This window comes from Lolium rigidum, chromosome 3, assembly GCF_022539505.1.
Source record: "Lolium rigidum isolate FL_2022 chromosome 3, APGP_CSIRO_Lrig_0.1, whole genome shotgun sequence".
Taxonomy (NCBI): domain Eukaryota; kingdom Viridiplantae; phylum Streptophyta; class Magnoliopsida; order Poales; family Poaceae; genus Lolium; species Lolium rigidum.
The window spans coordinates 223,463,704-223,483,806 of record NC_061510.1 but is presented as its reverse complement, the minus strand read 5'-3'; positions in this window follow the sequence as shown (position 1 = coordinate 223,483,806).

The following is a 20,103-nucleotide window of genomic DNA, read 5'->3' as shown; positions in this document are numbered from 1 at the left end:
TTCATGAAAAGTCTTTGCTATATGATTCAGTTGTTTATTCATTGTCTTTACCATTGCTTCGAATCACTGCATTCATCTCATATGCTTTACAATAGTATTGATCAAGATTATGATAGCATGTCACTTCAGAAATTATCCTTGTTATCTTTTACCTACTCGAGGGCGAGTAGGACTAAGCTTGGGGATGCTTGATACGTCTCAAACGTATCTATAATTTCTTATGTTCCATGCTACTTTTATGATGATACTCACATGTTTTATGCACACTTTATGTCATTATTATGCATTTTCCGGCACTAACCTATTGACGAGATGCCGAAGAGCCAGTTGTTGTTTTCTACTGTTTTTGGTTTCAGAAATCCTACAAAGGAAATATTCTCGGAATTGGACGAAATCAACGCCCAGGGTCTTATTTTTCCACGAAGCTTCCAGAAGACCGAAAGGGATACGAAGTGGGGCGACGAGGCGCCGCCACCATAGGGCCGCGCGCCCAGAGGGGGGCCCGCGCCGCCCTATGGTGTGGGCCCCTCGTCAGCCCTCCAATGCTGCCCTTCCGCCTACTTATAGCCTTCGTCGCGAAAACCCCTGTACCGAGAGCCACGATACGGAAAACCTTCCAGAGATGCCGCCGTCGCCAATCCCATCTCAGGGGATTCAGGAGATCGCCTCCGGCACCCTGCCGGAGAGGGGAATCATCTCCCGGAGGTCTCTTCATCGCCATGATCGCCTCCGGATTGATGTGTGAGTAGTTCACCCATGGACTATGGGTCCATAGCAGTAGCTAGATGGTTGTCTTCTCCTCATTGTGCTATCATGTTAGATCTTGTGAGCTGCCTATCATGATCAAGATCATCTATTTGTAATGCTAAATGTTGTGTTTGTTGGGATCCGATGAATATGGAATACTATGTCAAGTTGATTATCAATCTATCATATATGTGTTGTTTATGTTCTTGCATGCTCTCCATTGCTAGTAGAGGCTCGGCCAAGTTGATACTTGTAACTCCAAGAGGGAGTATTTATGCTCGATAGTGGGTTCATGCCTCCATTGAATCCGGGACGATGATGGAAAGTTATAAGGTTGTGGATGTGTTGTTGCCACTAGGGATAAAACATCAATGCTTTGTCTAAGGATATTTGTGTTGATTACATTACGCACCATACTTAATGCAATTGTCTGTTGTTTGCAACTTAATACTGGAAGGGGTGCGGATGCTAACCCGAAGGTGGACTTTTTAGGCATAGATTTTTTTTTGAGGGTGAAACAGTGGGGAAAATCCCCACTGCAATTTTTATTAATTATAAAATAAAAACAAAAGGGAAAAGGTACAAGATGTACACAGGAAAACAAAAAGAAAAAGAAAAAAAGAAAAAAAAAGAAGAAGAAAGAAAAAAGGAAAAGGGAAAACAAAAACTAGAAAAACTAAAACCTAAAAACTAAAAAACCTAAGGCAAATTTTGCAGCCAAGCTCCGAAGGAGACACTCCATTTCTTTTTCATTCTGTATGAAAGTAGATGCAATTCTTGTTTGAAAATAATCCTCCAAGCCGAAAAGGAAGGATTTTGATCTTCAAATATTTTTCTGTTTTTGATTGTCCAAATACTCCAAGCAGCCAGAATGATGATCTCCACTGCATATGGTAAATTCAAGGAATCTTCGATCACATAGAAGGCTTCCATGACTGAGTGTTGATTTGTAACTTGAGGACAAACAAAAGCCCAACATTGCTGCGCAAAAGGACAACTCCAAAACAAATGTGCCAAGGTTTCTTCATGATTACACTGTAGGGTGGCACAGTTATAAGATGGCAGCAAGCAGTTTTTCCTTCTGAGAAGATTTCTAGTGTTTAGTCTGTCATGTAGAAGTAACCAGAAGAAAAACTTGTGTTTTTGTTGACAAGAAGATTTCCATAACCATGTAAAGAAGATTGGTGTATGCTGCACCCCAATGAGAAAATTGTATGCTTTGGTTGTGGAGAAAGAATCAGACCCCCAGATATAATGCCAATTGTCTGGTAGATTCTGTTGAATTCTTACTTGTGCATTTTCACAAAGAATCTCCAATTCCTCAAATTCAGTATATGCTTGTTGGGAAAGAGGCAGATGAAACATGTCTTGGAGAAAATCCATATGTAGCACTTTGCTTACAGAAACATCAGTTCTTTTGGCAAAAGATACCAGGTGTGGGAATTTTTGGTGCAGACATGTTTCTCCCCAGAGGTCTGTCCAGAATAATACTGATCTGCCATTACCTAAGGTGCATCTTGCCATAGCTTTGTAAGTGTCAATAAGTTTTAAATGTGCTTTCCACCAGAATGATCCTTCCATTTTGATACCAGGGGGATTATCTTCATCATAATATGTATCTCTTATGAGGTTAGCCCAAGGAGTGTCCAGATTATTATAGAATTTGTCTAAATTTTTCAGCAGCAAAGATTTATTCTGGACATCTAAGTTTAACACCCCTAACCCTCCCTGATCTTTGGGCCTGCATATCTTTTTCCATGACACTAGAGCAGAGCCCTTAGCTTGCACATCTGCAGTTCTCTTTCTCCAGAGACAGTGCCTCATGTATTTGATTACCTGCTCCTTTATTGTAACAGGTACATCCAAACAACACATGAAGAAAATAGGCAAAGATGCTAAAACTGATTTTACCATTTGCAACTTGCCTCCATAATTTAGGAAATCAGCAATACCTCCCAGCCTTGATTGTACTCTTTGCACAATTGGGAGAAAATATTCAAGGGAAGGCTTTTTGATGCTTAGAGGTAGACCCAGATAAGTAAAGGGGAGACTTCCAATTTTACAATTCATAGTTGCAGCAAAATGGGCTAATCTCTCAGGTGTCAAATTTATTGGCATCATGCTAGATTTCTGGTAGTTAACTCTGAGGCCAGTGGAGGAAGCAAATGTTTGCAAAATAGATTTTAGGCAAAGAAGTTGTGATGCATCTGCCTTCATCACAATAAGTGTATCATCAGCATATTGTATGACTGGGAAGTCAGGGCATGGTGGACAAGGAATTGGTCTTGAAATGAGGTCTTGACCCATAGCTTTGTTCAACACAGTTTGCAAGAAGTCAGCAGCAAGAACAAAGAGCAAAGGGGATAATGGATCCCCTTTTCTAACTCCTCTTTTGCAATAAAATTTCTTGCCAGGAACACCATTCAGCAGGACTGCAGAAGTACCAGTACTAAGAATCATAGATATCCATTTTATCCATTGCTCCCCAAAACCTTTTGCCCTCAGAATATCAATAATTGTTGTGTGCTCAATCATATCAAAGGCTTTTTCAAAATCTAACTTTAGAATTAGAATCTCTTCTTTTGACTGATGGCATTGAAAAAGGTATTCAAAAGCCCATCCAAGACAATCTTGTATAGATCTTTTCTTGAGGAAACCATACTGATTCTTGTGTACTAAAGATAGGATAATATCTTGTAATCTGTTGGCCAATAATTTTGTGATAATTTTGAGGACACTATTCAGAAGAGAGATAGGTCTGAAGACTCCAGGAGTGATTGGGGTTTCAACTTTTGGTATCAAAGTAATAAAAGAGGAATTGATACTCTCCAAATTAATGGTCCCCAAATGAAAGTCAGCAATTAACTTTTTGACATCAGCAGCAATTATGGACCAGCAACTTTTGATAAATTCATTATTAAATCCATCAGGGCCTGGAGACTTATCATTTGGTAGTTGCTTGATTACCTCTTCTATCTCCTTATCTGAGAAAGGGGCTTGGAGGATGTCATTCATAGCTTCAGTAATTCTAGGTTCAATGAAACTTTCCGCGATTAAACTGCATCTCCGGATTATTTGAGAGACCCATCCTATCTTTGAAGGCTTTCCATAAAATAGCAGCCTTACCATCATGGTCCGAGATCTCAACTTGATCCGAGTTTTGTAGTTTGGCTATATAATTATGCCTCGTAATTCATGGTGGCCTTGGAATGAAAGAACTTTGTGTTTTCATCACCTAGTTTTACCCACTTAATTTTTCCTCTTTGCTTCCAATAAGTGTTCGATTCTCGTAACAGAGTAATAAGGTGTGATTTAAGTGTATCTCTCAAATCCCATTCAATAACAGTGAGAGTTCTGAATTCTTCTAAGACATCAAACAGAGCAATAACTTCATTAACTTGGGCAATCAAGTTTTTCAGACAAGGGAGACTCTTAGCCCACAGTTTGAGGCCTCTTCTCAAATTTTTGAATTTTGCATTAATATTTTTTGCACTATCACCAAACCCCACAGGAATGTTCCATGCTGCTTGCACAACCTGTTTGAAATCACTGTGCTGCATCCAATGATTTTCAATTCTGAAAACTTTGGCTTTTGGAATTTTTGTGTTGAAAGCTACCACACAGGGGACATGGTCAGACGTTGGTTTAACCAGAGGATATGCAAAAGTTGCTGGGTAAGATGTAGTCCAAGAGGGTGAAGTGAAGAACCAGTCCAATTTTTCCAGAAGTGGATCCTTCTGCATATTACTCCATGTGAACTTTCTACCTTTTAAAGGCAGCTCTATAATGCCAAGGTTACCGATTGCCTCATTAAAAAGCAACATGTCATTTATATCTCCTCCAGGTTTATTTCTATCTCGTGGGACTTCTTATGAAATTAAAATCACCCATTATAAGCCAATCAGTGTCTTGAGGCATATCAATGTTTGCAAACCAGTCAATGAAAACTGCTTTCCTATCAGGTTGACATGGGCCATAAATGTTGGTCAAAATCCAGGAATCATTGGAGAGATTTGATTTGAACTTTACTGAAATTGAAAATTCATTGTGAAAAGCCAATTCACCATTGAACAAAGCACCATTCCAAATAATAATCAGGCCACCAGAGGCCCCCACAGAGGGAACAAACTCAAATTTGTTGAATTTTTTTGGGCAGAACTTTTTAATATAAGTCAGATCAAAAAGCTCTCTTTTAGTTTCTTGAAGGCAGATAATATCACATCCAGATTCTTCAATCTTATTGTACAGGGCCAACCATTTTTTCTCTGAATTTATGCCCCTCAAGTTCCAATTCATAATTTTCCAAGTTTTGCAATTATCCATAAAGAGATGGGTGAGAAATCCATGTTATACCCAAAGCAAAAGATACTCTAGGCATTAAGACTTTAGGGACATATCTCATTACATCACAAGATACCAAAAGATAAGGAGTAATCACATAGTACTGAGACATACTGACATAAACAGGTTCACAACAACTTTGTGTAAGAACTGGGATAACACAGGTCCCAGAAACAGCAAAAGGAGGAAGAGCTTTCTGCATTGAGAACTATTTGGGGGTTTTCTTCTTAGCCTGCTGTCCCATGGCATCAGGCTTATCTTGCTCCTTCCCACTTGTTTTGCTGAGTGAAGTGGATTGATTTCCTTTAGTTTTTTTGCTTCCAATCACTCCAGGTGCTTCCTTGTTCTTGGAATCTCCAGTTGCTACTTTACTGCTTTTCAACACTTTTCTTGTAACAGACTTTCTTCGAGAACCTTACAGAAAGACATAGCCAAATTTTTAACCACCTTAGAGTTGACAATAGGTGGAACAGCATTGCATGTGAGACATTTTTTGTCTGAACAATTCACATGACTTTTGAACCCATCATTCAACATAACAAGCCTTGGACTTCTTCTTACCTCAGATTCCATCAAGACTGATTTCCCTTCCCTTCTTTTCCTTTTGGGAGTGATTAAAACTTCCTTAGAGGGAGTGACAGTTGGGGAAGCCACATCCTGTTTATACAAATTTATGCAAAGAGGGGCTTCAGTTGTAACACATTTATCTAGAATAGCAAATTGAATAGAGTCTTCTGATAGCAGAGGTTCCTTAAGAATATTCCATAATTGTGAAGAAAGGAAGCTTTTTGCCCAATCAAATTTTTCTGGAGTTAAAAGCATGAGAGTAATGAAATTGAACCAACTCACAGGAATGTCTACCACTGTGGAGTGGTTTTCCTTGTCAGTATCCATGCATGTGTGGGGCAAAATATTTGTCCCAAAGAAGAAGACCTTTTGTAGAGAACTTTCTTGTCGTATCATGTTCCTCTGGGGGAGAGAAAAAATGAGTTTCCACTCTACCCAGGGTTAACTGCAAGTGTGCTTCATTTGGGGGCACTATATTAACATTATCAGGGAGAAACATATTATCTGCCGAGGTGTCTAAAGGTTCATCAGGAGCAGGGACCATAGAGAAGCTTGGGGTATCAGCTGGGCCCACAGGGAGTTCAGAGTCTTCAGAATAAGACTGTATCAGAGATAGCAACCCTTCTCCCAAAGGCAAGGCAGGCTGCTGGGCACTGAACTGAGCAGAACCAGATGTAACAGCAGCATTATCAGATGACATAAGAGAAGTTGTATTATCAGAACTAGAGGATGAAACTTGGACCAAGCTGGTAACATCAGGCAGAGGGGGTTCTTCTTCTCCCATATCAACTTCCTCTTGAACTTCAGGCATGAAATTATTAATCTGTTCTTGTGCTTCAATGTCCATTGGCTGAGGCTGTTCTTGAACAGGACCCATGGCCCAATGGCCCCACCCATCAGCAGCATCTTCATTGTTCTGAACATTTGGTTGTGGAGGAGGAAACAGGGGTGCAGGAAGAGCATGTCCAGGCATTGGATGTGGATCAACACCCTCATCAGGCAAAGGATCTTCATCAGGTGGCCCTCCTCCAAGGAGATTCTGTTGCAACACTTCAACCAAAAAGGTCCATGATTCAGCATCTGGCCTAGAGCTTTCAGTCATTCTTATACTCCTTGGAATATCCTGTAAATCAGTGACCCTAACTTTGACCAGCACTCTGCCTTTTCTATTAGGATCTCTTTCCCAGAGAAGAAGAGAACCAATGTCAGAGAAACATGCATTCAAGTCTTCAGTCTTCATGTGATCAAGAGGAGGGCCTACCAGGAGCAACCATACATCTCTATTGAAAGTGACTCCCCTCCAATTTATGCCCTCATCATGCTTGACAAAAGAAATATTGACATCCCCAAATTGGTTAGGGCTAGAGGAGATCAACCTATCTCTATCACTGACATTCCTGAACTGGACATAGGCAGCACCAAAAGGACAAGAATGCAAACTAACAAAGCCCACCCTAGCAACTTCAGTCAAGTATTCTCCAAGCACATCTCTAACATTGTCGAAAGGGACCAAACCTTTTGGGAAAGGATCGATGGTGGCGATTGCATACTGTTCATGCTCCTTAGGACGACGGGGCACCACCACCCTTTTGACTGCGAGTCGGCCGGCGATGTTCTGAATCTGATATCCTTGTGGAACGAAAGGCCTGGGGTCTATCGGGATATTGGCCATTGCTGGAGGGGGAGCCTCCTCCGGCGCGGCGATGGTGGTCGGTGGTGTGAGCAGTTGCGGAGATGTTGAGGGTGACAGGGGTGGCGAAGCCGAGGAGGCAGAGGGGACAAAACCGGTGGATATTTTTTCTGTCGAAAGGAAACAAGAGAAATCTCCAAAAGAGGAAACCTCCTGGATTAAAGGTGCCGGCCCATGGGCTTTAAACCACGAAAGGTAACTATCATCGGGCCAAAGGATGGGTTTGAATGCAGGATATTTGAAATAAGGTAAAAGACCCGGCAAAAAATCCTGAGAATGTAATTGACTTAAAGGGGCACCTTTATGAGCATCCAAAAAATTAGCGGAATTAGCCGTTTGTTGCTGATGCAAAAAGGAAGGCGCCAAGCTCGGATCATGCATGCGTTGGAAAACTGACACACGCGATGATGGTGCAAATACGGATTTTTTCCTTTTTACTATTTGCCATTCAGAGTCAGTTTCCTTGTAAAATTTCTTCTCTTCAACTATCCAATTTGGACCTCCATGTCCCCAAAGGCTGATGAAAAATTCAAACAGAGGGGTGCAAACTTTTGATTGATTGTAAATTTCAAACCCTACTGCAGACGAGAACACAGAAAACTGAAAAGATCTGTCTCTTAAAAATCTCACTTTGTAAGCAGAAGCCAGACCTCCAAAACATGATTGCAGTGTGATAGCCACAGTATGAATATCAAGCTTGAAAGTTGCTCTACCAAAAGAGATAACTAGGAAGAAAGCTCTTCTTAGAGAATGATTTGCAATTGTAACCGTATGTCCAAACTTACTTTTGCATGCTGCTTCAAAAGCTGCTCCCTTTGAGAAATCCAAGGCTGGTACCCCAAGAGATGTTGGGGAGTCAGAGGTAGAAGAAGTTTGTTTGGTACATGAAGACTTTAAAATATTCACTCCAAGGTCCAAGGAATCAGCAATAATACGCTCTCCCACAGCGACAGTATGAAACTTTAAATCTAAGATCAAGCCGTAGTGAACTTTTTCATTTTCCAATAGAAATCTTGCATCCAAAACTTCCTCCTGCATATCCAGTAACACCAATCTTTTTGCCTTGGGTCTTAAAATAAGAAAAGCTTGAAAAGAACGTGAACCATCATGAATAGGAGAGCATCTAGCCTGCCAACGAACCAAAGGTGCTTCTGGTAAGGATGGTACAGATGTAACTTTCGAAGATTTCACCACTTGAGCGAAAGAGCGAGAGCTCAACTTAGCAGGCAAGGAAGATATATCCTCAGATACGGAGGTAGCATGTGAACCAACACATTCACCCACAAGGACAGAATGGCTAATGAAATCCAACATAGATCCAGAGACCACTTGCTCATCTTGTAAAAGGAATCTAGCAGATATCACCTGCTCTTTTGAATCCACCAAAAAGATCCTCTTTGCATGAGGCTTCAGGAGCAGGAAAGCCGATTTGCCCATAGGGATCTTAGGATCCATTTTTCCCAGGGGAGCAAATGTCACCCTCCATCTGTGGAGTGGTGGATCCGAAAAAGAAGAGAAACCAGGTGGAGAAACAAGGCAAGTTTGAACAAGGACCAAGTGTGCCGGGAATCTAATGGAAGATCCAGGATAGAAAACCTCCCCATCACGTAGGGTTTTACCAACCAGAGGAGAATCCTTATGATTTACTAGAGCCAACCAATTGTTTGGTCATAGCAAGAGAAAACCAGGAGCATTGTTGCAAGAGCCATCGGGAAGAATAGATTCAAAAGAGACCTTCCAACGGCCAAGAGGAGAGGGAGGAGGGGCCATGAGAGGGATCACCTTGAGGGAAGAAGACGCCCAAGAGGAGGATCAGATCAACTTGGAGAGGTCACCGGAGTTGAGGATGAGCGCCGGAGAGGGTGGAGAGGGGTGGAGGAGGAGAGCCATTTTTTTTCAAACTATAGGGTTAGCTTTTAGGCATAGATGCATGCTGGATAGCGGTCTATGTACTTTGTCGTAATGCCCTGATTAAATCTCATAGTAGTCATCGTGATATGTATGTGCATTGTTATGCCCTCTCTATTTGTCAATTGCCCAACTGTAATTTGTTCACCCAACATGCTATTTCTTATCGGAGAGACACCACTAGTGAACTGTGGACCCCGGTCCATTCTTTTATATCTGAAATACAATCTAATGCAAACTCTATTCTTTACTGTTCTTCGCAAACAACCATCATCTTCCACACTATACATTTAATCCTTTGTTTACGGCAAGCCGGTGAGATTGACAACCTCACTGTTAAGTTGGGGCAAAGTATTGTGATTGTGTTGTGCAGGTTACACGTTGGCGCCGGAATCCCTGGTGTTGCGCCGCACTACACTCCGTCACCAACAACCTTCACGTGTTCCTTGACTCCTACTGGTTCGATAACCTTGGTTTCTTACTGAGGGAAAACTTGCTGCTGTACGCATCACACCTTCCTCTTGGGGTTCCCAACAGACGTGTGTCAACTACACGCCAGCAAGGAGGCGGTGAAACACAGATCGACGCGGTAGATCTGAAGCGCCGTCGAACGGTGGTTCAGATGCGCCACATCTCACCACCGGCGATGGTCGGAGTTGGCCGGAGTAAATCGGCGAAGGCGGCGGCGACGCGGGAATCGCCAGAGCTCAAGGGGCTAGGGTTCGCGAGAGAGAAGGGGAAGGGGACGGGTGCGTCCGACTGAGCCCAACGTGCGGCTCGGGTTAGGGTTAACCACTGGGCCACCCTGACAAGTGGGCCCAGGGGTATATTAGATATTTCACAAATCCATTAAATCCTGAAACTTTGAAAATACATAGAAAATGATAAATAGCTCTAAAAAATAATTAAAAATATGAAAACTACTCAGGATAAAATTCTCTATTATAATAAAATATGAAAAGGAATTTTTGAAGACAAACAAGATTAAGTCCAAATTTGATGATTAAAATAATCATTTAAAACACACCTTATATTTTCAATAATGAAAATAAGTCCATAAATGCTTTTGGATTTTAAAAACACCTTGACAACATTTCAAGGTTGTATTTTACCCTAAACAAAGTGTTCCTAAATCATTCTTAGTATTAACCTCTCACATGAAATGATAAAAAACACCGGAAGGGGGGAAACAACCCTAAAAGCTGAATCATGCATAATTTCTTCTTTAACCATTGCCCTTATCGGACAATGATGCTATTTTTCAGCAACAGAGGACAAGGGTCAGTCCACACCATCCAACTGCAACAATTTGCAGTGTTCAAGCAAGTTCATCACTTGCTCATGTCAATTGAGTATTTTTACCAAATTACTTGCAAAGTACTATATTTATCACTATTGCATCAAAAGCAAAACCACTACTTTCATAACTATGAATATGACTAAGTGGTGGGCAATGGAACCATGGAATGTGTTGATATGGTGGAGGTTCCATTGCAAGGGTTTATATCCATCTAGGATTAAACAACAAATGTCGTCCAGTGATTCTTGTGCCGTAATACCCGTGTTAACCATAAGATCCGGAGTGGGACGGAGTAGTCAAAAGTGTTTCCACCTCTCGTTCATCAACGGATGCGCTTTACCGTAGTACACTTGTAATCCAAGGGGGCAAGCGGTGAGGTCGGGGAGTCCTAAGTCCCCACGGCATTGTCCGTAGTACACTTGTCGCCCGAAGGAGCAAGCGGTGAGGCTGGGGAGTCCTAAGTCCCCACGGTATTGCGGTCTATGAGGGGTTGCAACGACCGGCGAAGGTATCAGGCCGTCGTGCCTGGTATTAGTCGAGGTCGGATGGTATCCTTTGGATACGCTGACCGGCGAGGACCCAAGGTCGGAATTGCAACAAAGGGTGGGTGTTCAAGGTAGCGGAGGAACATGATTGGCTAGACCTTATACCGGGCCTCACACCGAAGGAAGTGTGGACGGGAAAGCTGCCCGGTTGGCACCAAGGTTAAGATCTCTTATGGGTAAAGAAACACACCTCTGCAGAGTGTAATGAATTGTGACTCGTCACTCCTCGTTCCGGGATTTGGAACTGTGAACGCTGCCGGAAAGGAACTCCATGAAGTTCTAGTAAACCGGTGAAGGCTGACGGACATAGTTCTTCAGAATAAAAGCAACCTCTTGAAGAAATGATTATCAAAACCTGCATTGGTATTAAACTTTCTGGTCTGATATCGTAGCTAGTGCATTAAACACCTCTTTTCTATAATGAACTTGTTGAGTACGCTCGTACTCATACCACTCTTAAATCCCCGCTTAGATTGTCCGAATCGACTGGAGGAGAACAACGACGACCCTGAAGGAGCCGAAGTCATCGGCTATGAAGAACCAGACCTCTCTGGAGGTGTTGAAGGTGTAGACTACCTTATAGTCTACGGAACTGGGGAGGGTTCCGGAGGAGAGCAGGCTTAGACTTACCAAGTAGTAATAGTATCCGAGCAGTACGAACTTTTAGTACTTAGCTGCTCGACGAGAATAAATGTATAACCTAGTAAGACTCTTATATTGTAAGTTAAGTTGGGTTCGCCTCGAACCCAGGAGTATTCCTCTTAGGACCCAAGAGGAGCTCCGAGATGATATGTACATGTTGCTTGTAATAATAAATGAATGAGTTATGGACCTGCTATGTTCTGTTGTACTACTCGAGGGATGTAATATTTGCGGATTGGTACTTCGTGAATGTTATATCAACGACCGGCATACTACAACATGAAGTGGTATGCGGGGGTCACCACAGTTGGTATCAGAGCAAAAGCTTTGACCTTAGGTTGGAACCTAGTAAATGGGACGAAACGTTAGGAGTCAAATAGGATTAGTAAAGAATTCTCTAAAAATATGGTGTATATTCACTTGAGAATAAAACAATCATATCTTTTAGTGCGATAATTCTTTATTATCTCTATTATGATGCATCATTACTAATATTATATTCTTTCTATTCTACAGCCAACTATGGCAAGTCCACGTTCGGGACGTAACGTGAAAGTGAAGGCATCAAACTTGAGTGAATACGACGGAGGACTCGCGGACATTCTTCGTGCTATGTTACTTGAATTTGGGTGCGATCCCCAAATCCAAGTAATGAAATACTAGTACTACGACAGTCCAGTATTGGCGAAGTGTAGGGTAGGACTAAGACTTCCAGAATCCCTAGGAATGAGTGTAGTGATGCCAGCAGGTGAGGCTAGAACCATTAACACAGCCTACCACATAGCCATAATGAGAGCCATCACTGATATTCGGGAACATAAGACGAAGGAGCTTATTAGTTCCGAATTCGCACACATTCCTCATATGGAGGAGGAAGATGATCCTATGCTTAACCACTTCAAGTTTGCAAGACGCAAACCAGCAGAAGCCGCTAAGTATATGGATAACAGCCGCAACTTACTGTCATTGTTCTTTCAGTTGAACCGACATCTGTCGGGGGCAATTGATACAATGTTAGAAGAGTTCACTGAGCCCAAGGAGGAGGCGAACGGAAAAGAACCAATGGAGGGTGAGGTTCACACACCAGTTTATTTAGCTGGTGATTTCATTAGTATTGACCATCCCGAACAACACACCACACCCATTACACCTAGGTACTATCCTAGTAGTTCCCATGGAGGATATGAGGGTGGAGAGGAATCCGGAAACCATCAGCGTTCCGAGACTCCTATAGAAAACTCCACAGGTTGGTGTTGGGGATCAGATACTGGAACCCATAGTGATTCAGTTAGATGTAATCCTGAGATGAATGAGGACGCCACAACCCAGAACCAGAACTATCAGTATAATAGGGGAGACTATGAGGAGTATCCGATACTGATCGAGTCGGATACAGATGGTGGAAATACCTATGGCGGAGTCACAGGGGAGTACACCCGATGGGTGGATTATGATGCATTGAATGACCAGTTCATGAACACAGATTTCTCCCTGGGATCATCCTCTGATTCTGACTACCAGCCGACGGGAAGACCCTATGTTCCAGATTCTGTCAGGAGGACTACACGTTCGACCGGATGGAAGCCTGGGATGTACCGGGAGTGAAGCACGACTAGAGACCACCATGGGAGGCGAGACTACAATACAGTAGTACCACATGTATTGTAGTATGTAATATTTTGTAGAAATTTGTACATATACTTCAATAAGTGAGTTTGCATACTCACATCGCTACTGGGTATTGTAATAAACCACTTAAGTATGTATATACATGGTATATGTTTTGCATGATTTGGATTTGCTTCTTGATTTCCATTGAGTGACTAGTTCTGTACACAAAGTTGAGCTTAGAAAACTTGCGCATGGAGTAACTATGAGTACCACTTTGTGTTGCAGAACTAGGGGGATATGTCGGGAGCGACGGGTGAGGAGTGTGAAGCACAGCGCCTCGAGCGCGAGGCAAGGCAGAAGGAAGAGGCGGATGAAGCAGCCAGAAACCAGTTTCCACCACCACCACCACCCATGACGCAGCAGAATTTCCTCCAATACATGCAAATGTTGGAGGAAAGGCAACGAGTGACTATGGAGCAGCAAAATAAGTTCTTCCAGGAGATGCTTCAGCAGAACAAGGTGGAAAGGCCAGACAATCAGGGAGTCACTTTGTCGGACTTCCAGAATACGAAGCCAATATCCTTCGCATACGCGCCCGAACCTATGGACGCGGAGGATTGGTTGATGGATACTGAGCGTAAGCTCAACACAGTTGGATGCAACGACCTGGAGAAGGTCAGATATGCAACACACTTGTTGTGTGGACCCGCCGCATCTTGGTGGGATAACATAGTAGCCGTTTATCCGGCTGAGAAAGTGTTTACCTGGGAAGAGTTCAAGAGGAAGTTCAGGGAATCCAATGTCCCTGCAAGTATAGTGGAACTGAAGCATCGAGAATTTGAAAGTCTCGAGCAGAAAGATAAGGCCATCCTGACTTATGTCAGGGAGTTTTCAAAACTGTCCCGGTATGCAGTTGAGGACACCGAGGACAAGAAAAATAAGAGGTTCTTGCGGGGATTAAGTCCCCAGTTCAAGGTACAGCTCAGAATGATGAGAGCGACAGAGTTCCAGGAGTTGGTGGATGCAGCCATCACTCTTGAAGATGACTTCAAACAACTGCAAGAGGAAAAGAGAAAGAAGGCCAAATTCGAGCCTAAGCGATATGTCAGCAACAAACCTAACACTGGCTTGAGTTTCAAGCCGAGGTATAACAACAACAACAACAACAGGAGGAACCAAGGATTTCAGCCTGCAAACCAGATTGTTTGCCGTAGCAGTGGAGGCAAGGGACACTTTTCCAAGGATTGCAAGAGGCCAAGGATAATATTCTTTGGTTGTCGCGAGGAAGGGTACATGCTTAGGGATTGCCCTAAGAAGAAGAATGGAGGAGGACAGTCAGGAGGAGGAGGAAGCCGAGGAGGGAACACCGGAGGGAACTGGAAGAACAAGAAACCCTTCGAGCAAGTTGAACCGCACCAGCTCGGAGGAGGTGGTGAACTCCGATCAGGCAGTGATAGGTACGCTTCGGATACTTACTCATCCCGGCAAAGTACTTTTTGATACTCGGTGCAACTACATCATTCATTTCTCAAGCAATTCATCATCAAACATGGGATTAGTTGCACTAAGTTAGATACACCCATAACCATACTTTCTACGGGGGAACGATAGTAGTAACCCATACCAAACAAGGACAGATCATTATGATCAATAAGTGTGCGTTTGACGCGGACCTTTTCATTTTACCGATGAAGGACATTGATGTCATTCTTGGTATGAATTGGTTAGAGGCAAATGGAGCCTTGATAGACTGTGTGAACAAAACAGTGTCTCTGAAAAGCCCCGACGGAAGTAGAATGATCTACCAAGGAGATAAACATACACAGATTGAAGTAGAGCTACAGTTGACTAGCATGAAGGAAGTAAAGCTAGAGGATATACCTCTAGTGAATGAATTCCAGGATGTTTTTCCTAAAGAATTACCTGGAATGCCACCAGATAGGGAGATAGAGTTCACTATCGACCTAATTCCAGGAACAGCTCCGATTGCTAAAGCACCATACAAGATGGGGCCTAAGGAGTTGAAAGAACTCAAGGAACAGTTGGATGACCTGGAACAGAAAGGATTTATTCAGGAGAGTATATCACCATGGGGATCACCTGTGATATTCGTGGATAAAAGAGATGGAGGCCGAAGGATGTGCGGAGACTACATGAATCTGAATAATGTTACTATCAAGAACAAGTACCCACTTCCTAGAATACAAGATCTATTTGATCAAGTTAGAGGCGCGGAGTCTTTTCCAAGATTGATCTAAGAACCGGTTATCATCGGATAAAGATCAAGAAGGAAGACGTTCCGAAAACAGCCTTTGTCTCGAGGTACGGACATCATGAATACCTAGTAGTACCTTTTGGATTAACCAATGCCCCAGCAATATTCATGAATCTTATGAATAAGATTTTCATGCCATGTCTAGACAAGTTTGTCATCGTATTCATCGATGATATCTTGATATATTCCAAAGATAAAGCTGAACATGCTGAACATCTTAGGATAGTGTTGCAAACACTAAGAGAACATCAACTTTATGCCAAATTCAGCAAGTGTGAGTTTTGGCTAGATCAAGTAGAATTTCTTGGTCATGTTATTAGCAAGGATGGGATAGCTGTTAACCCGAGCAAGGTAGCAGCAGTTTTAGACTGGGAAGCGCCCAAGACTGTCAAAGAAATTCGAGGATTCTTAGGAATGACAGGATATTATCGGAGATTCATCGAAGGATTCTCTAAGATAGCAGGACCAATGACTAAGCTATTAAGGAAGAACACACCATTTGTGTGGTCTGATGAGTGTGAGAAGAGTTTTCAAACTCTGAAAGAGAAACTCACCACAGCACCGGTGTTAGCAGTTCCGGAAGTTGGCAAGGATTACACCGTGTACTGTGACGCATCCAAACATGGATTGGGTTGTGTACTCATGCAAGATCGGAAAGTAATATCCTATGGATCGAGGCAACTCAGACCTCATGAAGTGAACTATACAACACATGATTTAGAGTTAGCAGCAGTAGTATTTGCACTTAAAACTTGGAGACATTTTCTCTATGGAGCCAAGTGTGAGCTCTATACGGATCATAAGAGTCTCAAGTACTTCTTCACTCAGAAGGAACTCAATATGAGGCAGAAAAGATGGCTGGAGCTAATCAAGGATTATGATTTGACAATTAATTATACTGCAGGAAAGGCTAATGTTGTAGTAGATGCATTGAGTAGGAAGAGCACTGGAGGAGTGGAACAAGAAATATCACTGGAGTTGAAGAAGGAAATAAGTCAAGCACAAATACAACTTTGGGAGAAAGAAGCTCATGAAGGACTATCGGCTTTACAAGTAGCCGATGAACTAAGTGTTAATCTGAAGAATGAGATAATCATGGGTCAATTAGACGATCCATTCATCGTGGAGGAGATGAGAAGGATTGATGAGGGAAGACCATCAGAATTTCACCGAGGAGAGTCGGGATCATTATGGTTCCAGAAAAGGATTTGCGTTCCGGATATTGATGAGATCAAAGAAGTTATACTCCGGGAAGCACATCAAACACCATACTCTATACATCCGGGAAGTACAAAGATGTACATGGATCTCAAGGAATTGTTCTGGTGGAATAACATGAAAAGAGAGATAGCACAATACGTAGCGGAATGCCATACATGTCAAAGGGTGAAGGCTGAACATCAAAGTCCGCAGGAAAGTTGCAACCTTTACCAATCCCAGAATGGAAATGGGAGGAGATAGGAATGGATTTCATCACCGGACTACCCATGACTAATAAAAAGAATGATATGATATGGGTAATCGTGGACCGGTTGACGAAAAGTGCACACTTCTTAGCAGTAAACCAGCAGGATAAAGGAGAGAAACTCATCGATCTTTACATCAAAGAGATTGTGAGTAAACATGGAGTGCCCAAGAAGATAGTGTCAGATCGTGGATCCGTATTCACATCAGCATTTTGGAAACAACTACATGAAGCCTTAGGATCCAAGTTAGACTATAGCACCGCCTATCATCCCCAGACAGGTGGACAAACAGAGAGAAAAACCCAGATATTGGAAGACATGCTTAGGGCTTGTGCCCTAGACTTCGGTGGATCATGTGAGGAACACTTACCACTAGCAGAGTTTTCATACAATAATAGCTACCACAGCAGTATCAAGATGGCACCATTTGAAGCTCTGTATGGAAGGAAGTGTAGATCACCGATATGTTGGTACGAAGCAGGATCAAGCAAGGAGTTCAATCCAGATTATGTCAAGGAAAAGCAGCATATCATCGACATTATAAGAGATAGGCTCAAAATAGCTCAAAGTCGACAAAAGAGTTATGCCGATCAAAAGAGAAGGACATGGGAGCCAAAGGTTGGAGACATGGTATACCTTAAGGTAAGTCCGATGAAAGGTCTTCAGAGATTCGGAGTAAAGGGAAAGCTTAGCCCTAGATACATCGGACCTTTCAAAATACTGAGTCAGAACCGAGGGTTAGCCTTTGAATTGGATCTACCGGGAAGGTTAGCTCAAGTCCACAATGTATTCCATGTGTCTCAACTCAGGAAGTGTTTCAAGACCCCAGATGAGCCAGTATCACATGATGAGCTCGAGTTACAACCAGACTTGACCTACATCGAGAAGCCAACTAAGATTCTCGAGGAGAATTGGAAACAACTCAGGAATAGAGCCATTAAGTACTGCAAAATTCAATGGAAGCATAACCCCGAGAGGGAAGCCACCTGGGAAAAGGAAGAAGACCTGAGGAAATCATACCCAGAACTATTCAGGTATTACAACCACAACTTCGGGACGAAGTTTTCTTTAAGGGGGAAAGGCTGTAATATCGCAGGTTTAGAGACGATCGAGGGGTAGATTTTAGAAAGGGATGTGCATTGCATCGTAAATTCTGGGGAAATTTCGCGCTTTTAAAAGAAAACTGCATCGAAGGGGGACAAGTTTATCTCTCGACACCTTACAGGGTTAGGGTTTCGAGAGTGCGACAAACTTGCATCTCACTTAACTAATTTAGGGTTTTGAGAAGAGAGGAGAGTTTGTGCATTACAACTTAAGTTGCATGATTGAATTCAAACACAAGTTGTGTTTGAATTTCAAATTTAAAACATCATATGAATATCTCATAATTCAAATTTGAGGTAATTCATTAAACAAATTATAAATAACCAAGAATATAAATAGTACTACTATTATACAAAGCTCATTAGAGAAAATTGGAGCTTTATTGATAATCACACATGATACATTGTCATTACAATATTCAGAATTGAAATATGAAATGTTACAACACATTACATGAATTGAATAAAAAGGAAAAAAGAAAAAGGAAAATTACAAGTTAATAAAATGTCCTAAACTACATGTTGATCTTCATGAAATCCTGGATCAAGATGATCTTACACTCCATCTTGATCATCTTGTTGTTCCCTGCTCACAAACAAAGAACAAAACAAAGGTTATGCCAAGTGGCAAAGCCACTTGGTAGGTTAGCAAAAGAAAATGTAAATGGAGGGGATATGACCATGATCAGCCGAGTTGATCCATCCACTGGACCAAGTACCAACCAGCACACACATAGGCAGCTCACAAGCCTGTGTGCATGTCACACAGCACAACCAAGCCAGGGAGAGTCACCAACAAGTGCCGTGCATTGTTGTCGACCGTGGAAGCAAGGGCAGGGCACATAAAAGCTTTTCACAAAGAAACCCTAGTCATTTGCATCGACAAGGAGCTTCTGGGTCAGAACACAAGAACACCAGAACCTCAAGAACAGGAAGAACAACCACTGCTGTTCAACCTACTCAAACAGCCACAAAAATTAATCAAGCACCACAAGCTGACAGGGAGGAGCAGGGCAAGCAAACCAAACCACCAGAAGCAATCCTCTACACCAACAACTTAATCTAGGAGCTGGAGTGAGGTATAAACAAGAAATCATGGGCAAACATCTGTTTTGCTCATAATTAAATAAGCATGTGCATAACACATACACAAGCCAGAGGGTATGATTACCCTGTGTGTATCATCATTTGGTGTCAAAACCATTTGATGCTGGCAAAAAGGGGATTAAGCCAGAAGAAAATCATCCTATTGAAGAAATGCTCAAGCCCAGTTGATACGTCCAAAACGTATCTACTTTCCCGAACACTTTTGCTATTGTTTTGCCTCTAATTTGTGCATTTTGGATACAACTAACACGGACTAACGCTGTTTTCAGCAGAATTGCTCTGGTGTCTCGTTTTTGTGTAGAAATCGAACTTTCAGGAAAATCCCCGGAATTAATGTCAAAGGGCTTATTTTCACAGAAGATTCACGGAGCCAGAAGGGCAGGCCAGGGGGGGCCCACGGCCCCCACACCATGGGCCGGCGCGGCCTAGGAGGGGGGCGCGCCGCCCTATGGTGAGGCCGCCTCGGCCAGCCTCTGACGCCCCCTTTTGGACTACTTAACGTCTTCGACCTAAAAACGCACGGGGGGTTAGACGAAATCGCCAGAAGACATCCAGAACACCGCCGCCATCGCGAAACTCCGTCTCGGGACCAGAAACTCCGTTCTGGCACTCCGCCGGGACGGGGAATTGGAGGAGCTCATCGCCATCATCAACACCGACGCCTCTCCATCGACCAGTCATGTTTACCCCATCCATGTGTGAGTAATTCCCCCGCTGTAGGCTGAAGGGGATGGTAGGGATTGGATGAGATTGGTCATGTAATAGCATAAGATTGTTAGGGCATAGTGCCTAGTGTCCGTA